A 14259-nucleotide genomic window follows, 5' to 3' on the forward strand; every position below is an offset into this window, starting at 1 on the left:
AACTTCCACACCTGCTGTGACTTTAAACTTGTATCAAATCAACCTTCTAGTCAAGAACAATTAGAAAATTTGGAGGAAATGAAAAAAATCTGTTTGAAGTCAGCCAAGACTTGGGTGGTCAGTGTCCCAGTGAGAAGAAAAATGTATTGGAGTGAGTCTGATACTTTGGCTTTTCTCTTGGTCATTTGCTAATTTGTAATTATGGTACATGTGAAAAGCCAAACAGATAGCAGTGGCTAAAAGGCAGAAAAGATGAGCAGAACTTGAGTCTTGGTGAGAAGGCAGTTGACAACTTATCAAGAAGGAGAGCCCCTCGTAAACAGTTGGGTTTCTGGTTGCAGCCCTCTGAGGACCGAAATCCTTTTTAGAATCAGCTTAATTTCACACTTATTAAGATGATCTCCTTCCTATCTTTATTCTTTGGCGGAGATAAAATCATCTGGAGCTTGTACAGTTTTTTCATGTACGGTGTTCAGCATTCTAGGAGACAAGGCCAAGATAACAGGAACAGACTCATGGGTGATTCAGATATTAAAGTTATCAGACATGGACTTTAAAATAACTTATATGTTAAAGATGGAGAATTTTAGAGATCTAGAATCTATAAAAATAGGGAATTCTGTAACTGGAAAATACAATAATTGAGTTAGGACTCCATGGATGCTTTAAAGCAAATTAGATTGTGTTGCAGAGAGAATTGTGAACTGGAAGAAAAGTCAGAAGAAACATCCAGACTGCTGAACCATAGGGAGACAAAGTGATAGAAAGTGAAAGAGACCTATAGAAATAACAGTGAAAAGTCTAACATGTGTTAATGGAACCTGTAGAGAAAAAAGTCATTGTAGGCTTAAGTTTTTTTTCCCCCTTGTAGAAAGGTGACCTCAGATGTACTTTCTTCTTCTTTTTTTTAATTTATTTTTTTAAATGTTTATTTATTTTTGATGGGGAGAGAGACAGAATGTGAGGTGGGGGGGGGGGGCAGAGAGAGAGGGAGACAAAGAAACCAAAACAGGCTCCAGGCTCCCAGCTGTCAGCACAGAACCCGATGTGGGGCTCAAACTCACAAACTGTGTGATCATGACCTGAGCTGAAATCAAGAGTTGGACACTGAACCAGTTGAGCCACCCAAGTGCTCCTACCTTCTTTCAATGTAGTTTCTTTTAACATATACGAAGATACCAAGATGTGATTTCTCAGTTCTGTTACCACACACCAGTATTTACTTTGAAAATGACCTGTGATTGTTGAATTACATGTGGACTGGGAGGTCTCTGAAGGGACGTGTAATACTCCAAGGAACTATATTACTACCTCACTGTTTCACCAGCATTAAACTTGTGCAGAAAACGATACCCCAGCTTCCCTTTATGATGTCTCTCCTAATTCAATGCATCCCCTGTTGGGAGGCTTAGAAGCTGCATGAGGGGACAGTTATTTGATGTGGTTACTGTTTGAGGTTTACAAATTCTGGAGTAGATTTTATCCATTCATGTGAGTGTCATCCCCCACAACCTCTTCTGTCTGTGTGATATGGGCTCTGGGAAGCAGGGATTAGATATTTTAACTCCTGATGAAGATGTGTTTGTTTCTACCATACTGATAGGCTGTTTCTAGTCCTAATTCTTTCTAAAAAACTAAAACTGGTATTAGATTACTACCAATTGCGTCCTGTGAGCATGGATGTTATTTTGAACATAAGACCACTGATGATCGTAAGACTGGGGCACTGTGCAGGTCTAGAAGGAAGGAGTCAGGAAATTGGGGAAGTAGCAGTATTTGAAGAGACAATGGCAGACAGTTTTCCAAGTCTGATAAACACATCAGACCACAGATTCAAAGCTTATGAACCTCAAGCAGAATAAATGTAGGAAAATCATTCCTAGGTACATCATTGAAAAACTGCTTAAAACTGGTTCCCTTTGCTTCAGGCTTTCCTGTAATGGAGTGGACTGCATCTGTTTGTACAGAAATGAGAGAAAGTGTTGAGAAAAAATCTTAAAAGTAGTCAGGAGATACTGTCTTCAAAGGAACAATAAGCTAATTTTCTGAACAAAGCAAGGACACAGTAGAATAATATTCTGTTCCACCTATAATTAAAAAAAATTTTTTTAATGTTTATTTTTGAGAGAGACAGCATGAACAGGGGAGGGACAGAGAGAGAGGCAGACACAGAATCTGAAGCAGGCTCCAGGCTGTAGGCTCTGAGCTGTCAGCACACAGCCCGACGCGGGGCTCCAACCCATGAGCTGTGAGATCATGACCTGAGCTGAAGTCGGACGCTTAACTGACTGAGCCACCCAGGCGCCCCCTGTTCAACCTATAATTTTGTAATACTTTGTAATATTTTATAATATTTTTCAAAATTGTAAAATTTTGTGATGTAATTTTGTAACATCTGTTCAGCCTATAATTTTGTACCCGACAAAAATATCCTTCAAAAATAAAGGCAAAATACTTTTCAGATGAGCATAGTTTGAGGGAATTCACCTGCAGACCCATAGTAAAGGGAATACCAAAGGGAATTCTTTGAGGCAGAAAGAAAATGATACTTTCCCAAATGGAAGCAGGAGGAAATGAAGAGCATTGCAAAGGGTAAATATGTGGGTAACTAAACAGATACTGATGATACAAAATAATAACATCTTTTGAGATTTAAAATATATGCAGGAATTAAATACACCAACAGCAAAAGTGGGAGAGGAAGCATAGAGCTAATGTGTTCTGAAATTCTTGATTGTCTAGGAAATGGTAAAGATACTAATACTAATTTATATTAGACTCTGGTAAGTCAGGGATGCATGTTATAATCTCTGGGTAGCCACTGAAATGAAAACCTAAAGGCCTTAGGGGTAAAAAGTAGTTTGGTTCTCATTTTGTTTTGGAGAGAATGCTAAGTCATTCCACAGTTTTACTTTATTTTTTAAGTAAGCTCAACTCTCAGCGTGGGGCTTGAACTCCAGATCCCGAGATAAGAGTCACCTGCTTTACTGACTGAGCCAGCCAGGCCACCCCCACAGTTTTACTTTAAAGAGAAATTTTATGGAACAGAAAGTTATGTTCAGTAAATATGTTAAACAAAAAACTATTCAGTTAGGGCCAGTTGATGGGCATAGAAAGGGAAGTGTTTGAAGATAGGAAAAGAAAGGAGGATGAATAAGGAGAAGAAAAAGCATGTAGAATAAGAGAAACACAGAGAGAAAATAGACACATTAAAGACCAGAGTTGGGGGGGGGGCACCTGGGTGGCTCAGTCAGTTGAGTGTCCAGCTTTGGCTCAGGTCATGATATCATGGTCCGTGGGTTCCAGCCCCATATCCGGCTCTGTGCTGACAGCTCAGAGCCTGGAGCCTGCAGCCTGCTTTGGATTCTGTGTCTCTCTGTCTCTCCCCCTCTTCCATTCGCTCTCTCTCTTTCTCTCTCTCTCAAAAATAAGTAAACATTAAAAAAAAAAAAAAAAGAAAAAAAGACCAGAGTCGGAAAGACAGAAGAGAGGGCATGGTTTAAGAAGCTTTGGGAGTGTTTCTGGAAGATTCTACTGTTCACATGGCATGAGGACATCTGTGCATGTTTTTATCTTTTCTCTGACCCGAATGTTAATACTCTCTCCAGCAGTTTTAAATATATACTGGAGAAATGTTTTTTTCTGACTCTGTAAATGATTCATCTTACATGATTATGTAAAAAGTAATTTGACTCTTGTGTGGAATTCTTGATTGACTTAAGTTTTAATGAAATACGTTAAGGCATTTAGAGTGTAAAGCCAGTATAAACATAAGTTTTAGAAATGAAGCTGAATGCAGCATATCACGTAATCACTTTCAAAGAAATTAGCTGAAGAACAAGTCTGCCAAATGTTCTCATCTCCAGGCTTTCCTGATCTGTTTAAAATAGCACGTTTTCCCACCTCTACCCTGTCACTCATACTCTGCTTTATTTTCATTGTACTTCATTATAGTACCATTGCATGTTTATTGTTTATGTTCTCTACCTGAATGCAAGTTCCATTTGTACCTGTATTCTCAGCATTTGGAGCAATGCCTAGTACACATTAGACACTCAGAAAATATTTGTCAAATGAATGAATAAATGGATGCTCAGACCAACGGAGGGTAAAAACAACTAGGAGAAAAAGGTCTTCAAGGATATAGGAGTTTGTTCTCTGAAATAAAATGGAGTGCATGTTACATATTGTATTATGGGACTGTGTTGTATTTTCTTGACATTTGGAGCTCTTGATGAATACCTTTAGTTTGATCCACAGCAAAGGCTACAGCCCTACCCCAGCCTGCATTTTAACAGCAATTTTTCTTACTTGATTTTTCTCGTCCTTTGTCTCTCCTTTCTTAGCTTATCACCTACAGTGAGGCTCCATCCCTTCATCACCCTAGTTTCTCAACTCAAGGGCTAGAGATAAAAGGATTAACATGTAGTAAGTGCCCTTGTTATGTTACAATCAAGAGACCCTGGTTACTGGGAGGTAAAATAGTGTGAATTTGGGGCTTGGACAGATGTACCATCTTGCCGCTCACTGTTGTCTCATTCCTAATTGCTTCGTCTGTAAGCTGGGTGTAGTCATATTTACTTTATGGAATTCTGGGGATTAAATAAGACTTGTATATAAAGTGTTTAATAATTCTTGCTTAATCAGTGGTAGATAAAGAGGAATAAAGTTTTTTGCTTCCTGCTCAGAACTATCCTTGAGAGAACTGTAAAGGGCTTTCAGGGAAAGGAAATGTAGAGAAAAGCAGTGAGTGAGTCTGTGTTTTGTTTCACCAGGGGTGAGGAAGAAAGGAGCCTTGTGTTATTTTGGCAAAAGTCTGGTGATGGTAGGGGTCAGAACACATGTGCCTCAGATGACTTTCCTGACTCCTGGAGCGAAAGCTCTTGATACAGATGAGTAAGGGTGGCTGATGCCTGTCAGGGCCCCGCTTGCGAACACATACAGTGTCTCTCAGACCTGTCATAGCCTAAGTACGGATAGAGTGTCATCCAAACATTCCTTCTTAGCTTTTTATTAGGCTGCACCGCATGTACAAAGAGGTACATGCATTGTAAGTATTTTTTAACTAAATCCTCAGTGAATATTCACAAACTAAACGTATCCATATCACGGCTACTTAAACACACACAAAATGACCAGTATCCCACAAGCCCCCACTTTGTGTCCCATTTTGGTTACTGTTTCCATCGTCCACCCCCACCAAGGGTAACCACTATCCAGGGATTAGTTTCACCTATTTTTAAACTTTGTAGAAACAGTTCCATTTGCGCCTGGCTTCTTTCACTTGAGATTATGTCCGTGAGATTCTCCATGTTGCTGCATGTAGTTGTAATTTGTTAATTCTCATTGCTGTATGCTATTACGTTAAGACTACACCATTATTTATCCGTTCTGATACTGATGGGCATGTATGTGGCTGGTTTTTACATTTTGGTTATTATGAATAATGCTGCTTTAAACATTCTTCTAAGTCTTTTTTTTCTATTTATAATATATTACTATATACATATGCATATTTAAAATCATCATATAAATGTTTTAGAAATGCCATTTTTTTCCTACTTTACATTTCAGAGTTTTGTCATTCCTGGGGCTACTTTTTGAATCATCTGCCGTAGTTTTCTAGAGTAACTATTCACTTTTGTTTAAGTTATTTTGAATTTGTGAACAATAGTATAACAAGTGGCCACTAATAAAACAGGAGAGCTTTGGGTTTTTTCATTTGTCTTGTAGAGTTATGCTTAGAAACTTCACAATGTTGTAACCACACAGCATACTGCTTTTTAAAAAATCTTTGATCTTTAGAAGGCTGATTTTATTTAGGATGATATTCTACATTTGTAAGTATGAAATCATTGTGCAGGAATAATGTCATATTACCAAATCCTGACAGATGTCTTTTTTGTTGTTGTGTACTGATTTGGTCAAATGTTTTTTCTCAGCTAGTGGTTGATACATATTTAGGCAGATGTGTCTTTTGTACAGAGTCCTTCATTCAAGATAATTTAGAAATAACCTTTGTAAATATGAAAGGTTTATGAGACCTTGAATTTGAAAAGACTCTTTTCTGGAGTATAACTTTTGGTTAAAAAAATCAGATTATATTTGGAATATATGGTATATCTTTGAGAAAAGGATTTTGTTGTTGTTGTTTAGTTTAGTTTTTAGTCCAAGTGCTGTTTCCAGTCATTTTGCCAGTGGCCACAGAACTCTGTAGGGCTCAAAATATGAGAAAGGAGCAAACTCTGCCCTCCCCCTCCCCCCGATAATATCTTTGGAGACAGCAAGATACTGGAATCACAGTTCTAGCATTAATTTCTTACGTGAATTTTGAGTGTCTTAAGTTCTATGAGCCTCAGTTTTCTGCACAAAAATCCTTGTAGCATTTAAATAGGAACATGTGTATAAAGTACTTAATATACATACACACACACACACATAAGTACAAAGTGCCCAGTATGTTGCAAGCACTTATTATTATTATTATTATTATTATTATTACATGCCTTTGAGAAATACCTTTCTTCCTATTGATACCATAGCCACCTATCTCCAAATTGCTTTCCTTCCTGAGCCCCAGAATTGTCTGCTCCTTTCACCCTGCTTTTGGAGACCCACTCTGGTTCCTTTTCTACAGCACTCTGTACTTTTTCATTTATTTCTTAGATCTTTGCTACTGAAAATGTAAATCCATGGACCAGCAGAATAGAGAACTTTTTTTGTTTTTTGTTTTTTGTTTTTTTTTTGAGAGAGAGGGTGTGCATGCTTGCCCATGCAGGTGAGGGGAGGGGAGAAACCCCAAACAAGCTTGTTGCTGACTGTGTAGAGATCTACCTGGGGAGTGGGGCTCAGTCTCTCAAACTGGGAGATCATCACCTGACCAAAATCAAAAGTCAGATACTTGACCAACTAAGCTACCCAGGGGCCCCTTATATTGTGGTTTTAATTTACCTTTCCCTGGTGAGTAAAAATATTGAGCACCTTTTCATGTATTTATTATCTACACCTTCTCTTTTCCAAATTTAGTTTCCTGGAAGACATTTGATTTCTTCTGGAATGCCTAGACTTTAAGTAAATTGCAGTCTTGTAGTTGATGGTTATTCTTTCTTCTATCAATACTTTTCCATATTTAGGAGCTCCTGGAATGTAATACCACAAGAGATTCCTTGGGATGTAGAATGTATAGATAATATTTTTTCTCTGACAGATAGTTGTTGTTTTTTCTCATATATGAGAGATTAGCACACCCAATTTGAATTCCCCTCTCAAATTCTAAAGCTGCAATAGTAGGAGTATATGAAACCTAAATTATATGTTCAAACAACCAAATATTAATGTCAGTCAGGCATTCAGTCCATACAGAAAATAGTTACTGAAGGCCAGTTATATGTCAGGCACTGTGCCAGATTCTGAGGATACAAAGATAAATGAGACACAGTCCCTGCTTTGAAGGATCTGATTGGTTTAAAGAAGATCAATAACAGCAACAAAATAGGTAATTATAGCACTCGATGGTCAGTGCCATCATGGAGAGGAGCTATGGTTGTACATTGGAGGGTCATTTAATCCAGACATTTGAGTTGCTGGAATGAGTGGGGTTATGAATAAGGATGGTGTTTAGGGAATGTTTGCTGGAATAGTGCTTGAAGTGAACCTTAAAGACAAATGAAACTTGGACAGGTGAAACATTGGAGATTGGTGACTGGGGACACAAAGGGTTCACCTGTTTCACTGCATTCATTTATTATACTCAATAAAATTCCACTGAAATTTACTAAATGCTTATCATGAGCTAAACATATGTTAGCCCTGGAAATGAGAGAAAGCACAGCTTGATGGGGAATTGAAAATAGCTCTAAATGACTAATTTATAACATTTGAGGTGAGGGAATGGTGAAAGATGATACTGGAAAGGTAGGTATATGCCAAAATATGTATTACATAAATACTATATGGGTATCTATGAAACGAAGTGAAGCCTCTGCCATTATATAAGTCATTCAGATTATCTCCTCATTCCAGTTTTCCAACTAAGTACAGAGCATACTAGGATAGGTTCTAGCTTCCTAGTATCAGTGGAACGTTCATTTTGTGTGGTACCGTAATTTGATCTGTCTCCCAGAACTTCTGTCCAACACCACTGTTAAAAGTTCTTGAATCTTCCCCTTTGCTTTTTATTTAAGTCATCTTGCTTTGTCTGCAACTGGAGAGTGTTCATAACTAATCTTCCTTGCTACGGAAGTATTTAATAATGTATTCCCAACTTTCCACCCTTGCTCCTTAAACGTAGGTCCGATTTCAAGGTCTCACCTTGAATAATAGTTGTTCTTCTGACCCATGAGCATGGGACGTTTTCCATTTTTTTGTGTCGTCTTCAATTTCTTTAATAAGCTTTCTATAGTTTTCATTGAATAGACTTTTCACCTCTTTGGTTAGGTTTATTCATAGGTTTTTGGTGTAATCGTAAATGGGATTGATTCCTTGATTTTTCTTTCTGCTGCTCCATTATTGGTGTACAGAAATGCAACCAGATTCTGTACATTGATTTTATATCCTGTGACTTTGTTGAATTCATGTATTCGTTCTAGCAGCTTTTTGGTGGAGTCCTTTGGGTTTTACACATAGAGTGTCATGTCATCTGCGAAGAGTGAAATTTTGACTTTCTCCTTGCTGATTTGGATGCCTTTGTTTCTTTGTGCCTGATTGCTGAGGGTAGGACGTCTAACACTATGCTGAATAACAGTGGTGAGAGTGGACATCCCTGTTGTGTTCCTGACCTTAGGGGGCAAGCTCTCAGTTTTCCCCATTGAGGGTGATTTTAGCGGTGGGTCTTTCGTATATGGCTTTTATGATCTTGAGGTATGGTCCTTTTGTCCCCACTTTCTTGAGGATCTTTATAAAAAAGGATGTCGTATTTTGTCAAATGCTCTCTCTGCATCTATTGAGAGGACCATATGGTTCTTATCCTTTCTTTTATTAATGTGATGTAACATTGATTGATTTGCAGATATTGAACCAGCCCTGTATCCCAAGAATAAATTCCACTTGATTGTGGTGAATAATTCTTTTAACGTAGTTGGATCTGGTTTGCTGGTATTTTGTTGAGAATTTTTGCATCCGTGTTCATCAGGGAAATTGGTCTATAGTTTTCCATTTTAGTGGGGTCTTTGGTTTTGGAATGAAGGTAATGCTGACCTTGTAGAATGAAAAATTGACAAAAATAAAATGTAAAAAATAAAAAATTGACAAAAGATTTCAACAGGCAAATCATTAAATAAGATACAGATGTCTGATAAACACATGAAAAGATGCTCAACATCACTAATCATTAGGGAAATGCAAATTAGGAGATGTCACTACACATCTAGTGAAATGGGTGAAATTAAAAAAGAAAATGCTGACAAGCCAAATGCTGTAAAGAATGAACTAGAACTCTTTTTTAGTGAAAGAGAGAGTGTGAGCAGGGGGGTGATGGAGAGAGAGAAAAAAAAATCTTAAAAAAAATTTTTTTAAGGTTGTTATTTTTGACAGAGCACGTGAACACGCACAGGAGTGGCAGAGAGAGAGAGAGAGAAAGAGAGAGAGAGAGAATCAGAAGCAGGCTCTAGGTTCTGAGCTGTTAGCAAAGAACCCATTGTGGGGCTCGAACTCAGGAGCCAAGAGATCATGACCTGAGCTGAAATTGGATGCTTAACCAACTGAGCCACCCAGCCACCCCGAGAGAGAAGATCTTAAGTAGGTTCAACGCTCAGTGCAGAGCCTGATAAAGGGCTTAATACCACGATCCTGGGATCGTGACCTGAGCCAAAATCAAGAGTCAGTGCTCATCCAGCTGAGTGAGGCACCTTATATACTACTGGTGAGAACACAAAATGGCATATAATGCTGGGAAACAGTTTAAATAAAATCTTACCATACAGCCCAGCAATCCAGTACCTAGAAATCTACCCCAAAGAAATGAAGACACATTGGCCCCACCCACCCATCCTCACTACAAACACACAAATAGCTGACTTATTTCATAATCTCCCAAAACTGGAAACTACCCATATGGCCATCACCTGGTGAATGGATAAACAAATTGTACAATATACATACAGTGGAATATCACTCAACAATAAAATGGAATAAACTACTGGTATATGCAAAAGAAAAAATTTAAAAAAATGGATGAATCTCAAAAGCATTAGAGCATAAGAAGCCAGAGTCGAAAGATTACATACTGTATGGTTTTATTTATAGAATAGTGTGAAAAGTACTGTTGTAACAGAAAACAGATCAATAGTTGGGAGAGATCGGGGTGGAGAGAGGGACTGACTGCAAAAGGTTGTAGTGGAATTTTTACAAGATGATAGAAATGAGCTACATTTGATTTTAGTGATAGTTATATGACCATGTATGTGTAACTCGTAGTACTATAATGTATTTAAAATTCATAGTACTATCTATATTTAAGAGGAGTAAATTTTAAACTTCAATAAAATGACTTTAAAAAGGAGATAAAGGTATACTTAGGGTATAGTTATATTAAATGGGAAATTTTCAGTATAGACTGGAGTGGTGAAAAAGGGAGGTGTGGAGAGGATTCCTACAGCAGGTGACTGTTCATTGAAAGAATTTCTATCAGTTATTCCCAGTTCTGCTTCTCAAATGATATAAATCAGTTTCATTCTTCTGTATAACAGCTCTTCACCTTATGAAATATAAAATCCTAGAAAGCATAGATAGTGTAAGTATGGTTTTTTTTCTCATAAAATTCCATAGCTTTACAAAATATTTTGTGTAGTTTGGCGATAATGTAGAAAAAGCAAAATAGAACACTAACGAGTGGTAAGTTTGTTGAACTCTTTAATCCGAGAAATTTTATGGGCTATAAAATAATTTATTTCCATTAGTTCATTGGTGGTAGTTTGGCGGAATTGGAAATTTGAAGTAATAGTGAAATAATAGTGAATTAAGTAGATTCACCTGTGAATGGCAGACATCTTCAAAACAACAGTGACTTAAGATAGTATTTTGCTCTCTTGTAACAGTCTGAGCAGGTGGTTCAGACTGTTGTTGTGCCCAGTAGCATCAAAAGCATGAGCTTCTCTTTTCTGTTGCTCCCACCTGCCTAACTAACCCTGTCTTCAAGGTACAAGATGGTGACTTTGGAATTCCAGGCTTTATGACGGAGGAAGGGATGAAGAAGCTTGTTCGGGAGATTTCTTCTAATGTGTTGTTGATCAGAACGTAGTGATATGACCACATCTAGTAACAAAAGAGGCTAGGATGTGGTCTGTACTCTGGGTAGCCATGTGCTCAAGTGTAATTTGGGAGTCTTTCTGTCTGGGATGGAAGGGTGGAATAAATACTGGGACAGATAGCGAGCGGTATGACAGAACTAGTTTGTTCACCGCTTACGTCTCAAGTGTTTAGTGCTTACCATAGTAGGGATTCATTCCATGGATAGACATCCCTTGCTTGTATTGATCTTGATATTTACTTTGTATACATGATACATTGTGGCAAATTCATCCATCCCTGGTGTTTTTTGATGGTTTTTCTTATCTGTGCTCTCCATTTACAAAGAAGGTATCCCTAACAGTCTGCAGACAGGTTTAATACCATAAAGAATTTATTTTAGCTCCTTTATTGCTGTTTTTTCCCCTCTGCTAAAATTGGAAGTCCTGTTACTCCTCTCTTTTCATGTCTCCTTTGATCAACATAGTCCTCACATGTGGGAAGTAGTCAGTACATGTTTTTAGATTGAATAAATGCATGGAAATAAAACTGATGAACCCAATCCTTTCCTTTCAATTACTCTATAGTCCTAATACAGAAGAAATTCTTGGTCTTACATCTGTTTTTCTTAAAAGATTTTTAGGAATATTCATTTGGCTTTCAGATGGAATATGATTATGAGATAACTTGGATTTAATTAGTTATTACTAAGTACTAATTCACTTAAGTTATTAGGCAATAGGGGCTGATTTAGTTCAGGAAAAAGAAGAGACAATCTCAATGCATTTGCCTTTTTTTTTTTTTTTTTATTAGATTTTATTTTTAGCAATCTCCACACCCAAAGTGGGGCTTGAGCTCATAACCCCAAAATCAAGAGTCTCATGCTCCACTGACTGAGCCTGCCAGGCACCCTCGATGAACTTGACTCTTTTTTCTTTTCTCTCTTTTTTTTATTATGAAATTTATTGTCAAATTGGTTTCTATACAACACCCAGTGCTCATCCCAACAGGTGCCCTCAATACCCATCATCCCCCTCTCACCCCCCATAAACCCTCAGTTCTCAGTTTTTAGGAGTCTCTTATGGTTTGGCTTCCTCCCTCTCTAACCATTTTTTTTCTTCCCCTCCCCCATGGTCTTCTGTTAAGTTTCTCAGGATCCACACGGGGTGAAAACATATGGAATCTGTCCTTCTCTGTATGACTTATTTCACTTAGCATAGCACTCTCCAGTTCCATCCATGTTGCTACAAAAGGCCATCTTTCATTCTTTCTCATTGCCACGTAGTACTCCATTGTGTATATAAACCACAATTTCTTTATCCATTCATCATTGATGGACATTTAGGCTCTTTCCATAATTTGGCTATTGTTGAGAGTGCTGCTATAAACATTGGGGTACAAGTGCCCCTATGCACCAATACTCCTGTATCCCTTGGGTAAATTCCTAGCAGTGCTACTGCTGGGTCATAGGGTAGGTCTATTTTTAATTTTTTGAAAAACCTCCACACTCTTTTCCAGAGCGGCTGCACCAGTTTGCATTCTCACCAACAGTGCAAGAGGGTTTCCATTTCTCCACATCCTCTCCAGCATCTATAGTCTCCTGTTTTGTTCATTTTAGCCACTCTGACTGGCGTGAGGTGATACCTGAGAGTGGTTTTGATTTGTGTTTCCCTCATGAGGAGCGACGTTGAGCATCTTTTCATGTGCCTGTTGGCCATCTGGATGTCTCCTTTAGAGAAGTGTCTATTCATGTTTTCTGCCCATTTCTTCACTGGATTATTTGTTTCTCGGGTGTGGAGTTTGGTGAGCTCTTTATAGATTTTGGATACTAGCCCTTTGTCCGATATGTCATTTGCAGATGTCTTTTCCCATTGCTTTGGTTGCCTTTTAGTTTTGTTGATTGTTTCCTTTGCTGTGCAGAAGGTTTTTATCTTCATGAGGTCCCAATAGTTCATTTTTGCTTTTAATTCCTTTGCCTTTGGGGATGTGTCAAGTAAGAAATTGCTGTGGCTGAGGTCAGAGAGGTTTTTCCCTGCTTTCTCCTCTATGGTTTTGATGGTTTCCTGTCTCATATTCAGGTCCTTTATCCACTTTGAGTTTGTTTTTGTGAATGGTGTAACAAGGTGGTCTAGTTTCATCCTTCTGCATGTTTTTGTCCACTTCTCCCAGCACCATTTGTTAAAGAGACTGTCTTTTTTCCATTGGATATTCTTTTCTGCTTTGTCAAAGATTAGTTGGTCATACTTTTGTGGGTCTAGTTCTGGGGTTTCTGTTCTATTCCATTGGTCTATGTGTCTGTTTTTGTGCCACTACCATGCTGTCTTGATGATTACAGCTTTGTAGTAGAGGCTAAAGTCTGGGATTGTGATGCCTCCTGCTTTGGTCTTCTTCAAAATTACTTTGGCTATTCGGGGCCTTTTGTGGTTCCGTACAATTTTAGGATTGCTTGTTATAGCTTCGAGAAGAATGCTGGTGCAATTTTGATTGGGATTGCATTGAATGTGTAGGTAGCTTTGGGTAGTATTTACATTTTAACAATATTTATTCTTCCAGTCCATGAGCATGGAATGTTTTTCCATTTCTTTATATCTTCTTCAATTTCCTTCATAAGCTTTCTATAGTTTTCAGCATACAGATTTTTTACATCTTTGGTCAGGTTTATTCCTAGGTTATTTTATGCTTCTTGGTGCAATTGTGAATGGGATCAGTTTCTTTAGTTGTCTTTCTGTTCATTTTTAGTGTATAAGAATGCAACTGATTTCTGTACATTGATTTTGTATCCTGCGACTTTGCAGAATTCATGGTGGAGTCTATCGGGTTTTCCATGTATAATATCATGTCATCTGCAAAAAGTGAAAGCTTAACTTCGTCTTTGCCAATTTGGATGCCTTTGATTTCCTTTTGTTGTCTGATTGCTGATGCTAGAACCTCCAACGCTATGTTAAACAATAGCGTGAGAGTGGACATCCCTGTCGTGTTCCTGATCTCAGGGAGAAAGCTCTCAGTTTTTCCCCATTGAGGATAATATTAGCTTGG

The 14259-nt window shown here is 38.0% G+C and overlaps 1 protein-coding gene and 1 long non-coding RNA gene across 5 annotated transcripts in view; one reads left to right on the forward strand and one right to left on the reverse strand.

Moving 5' to 3' along the window:
- The window catches only part of PRKAA2 (protein kinase AMP-activated catalytic subunit alpha 2), an 85126-nt gene that overhangs the window by 11205 nt on the left and 59662 nt on the right, over positions 1–14259 (forward strand). The gene's annotated exons all lie outside the window — the stretch shown is intronic.
- Positions 8956–14259, reverse strand: part of LOC147578046 (uncharacterized) — a 39336-nt gene continuing 34032 nt past the window's right edge. The window contains exon 2 of the long non-coding RNA XR_015254732.1: positions 8956–9195. This is a non-coding gene — a long non-coding RNA (uncharacterized LOC147578046). The remainder of the gene's footprint in view (positions 9196–14259) is intronic.

Source organism: Puma concolor, chromosome C1 (assembly GCF_028749965.1).
Source record: "Puma concolor isolate L17-30 chromosome C1, mPumCon1.1.hap2, whole genome shotgun sequence".
Lineage (NCBI taxonomy): Eukaryota > Metazoa > Chordata > Mammalia > Carnivora > Felidae > Puma > Puma concolor.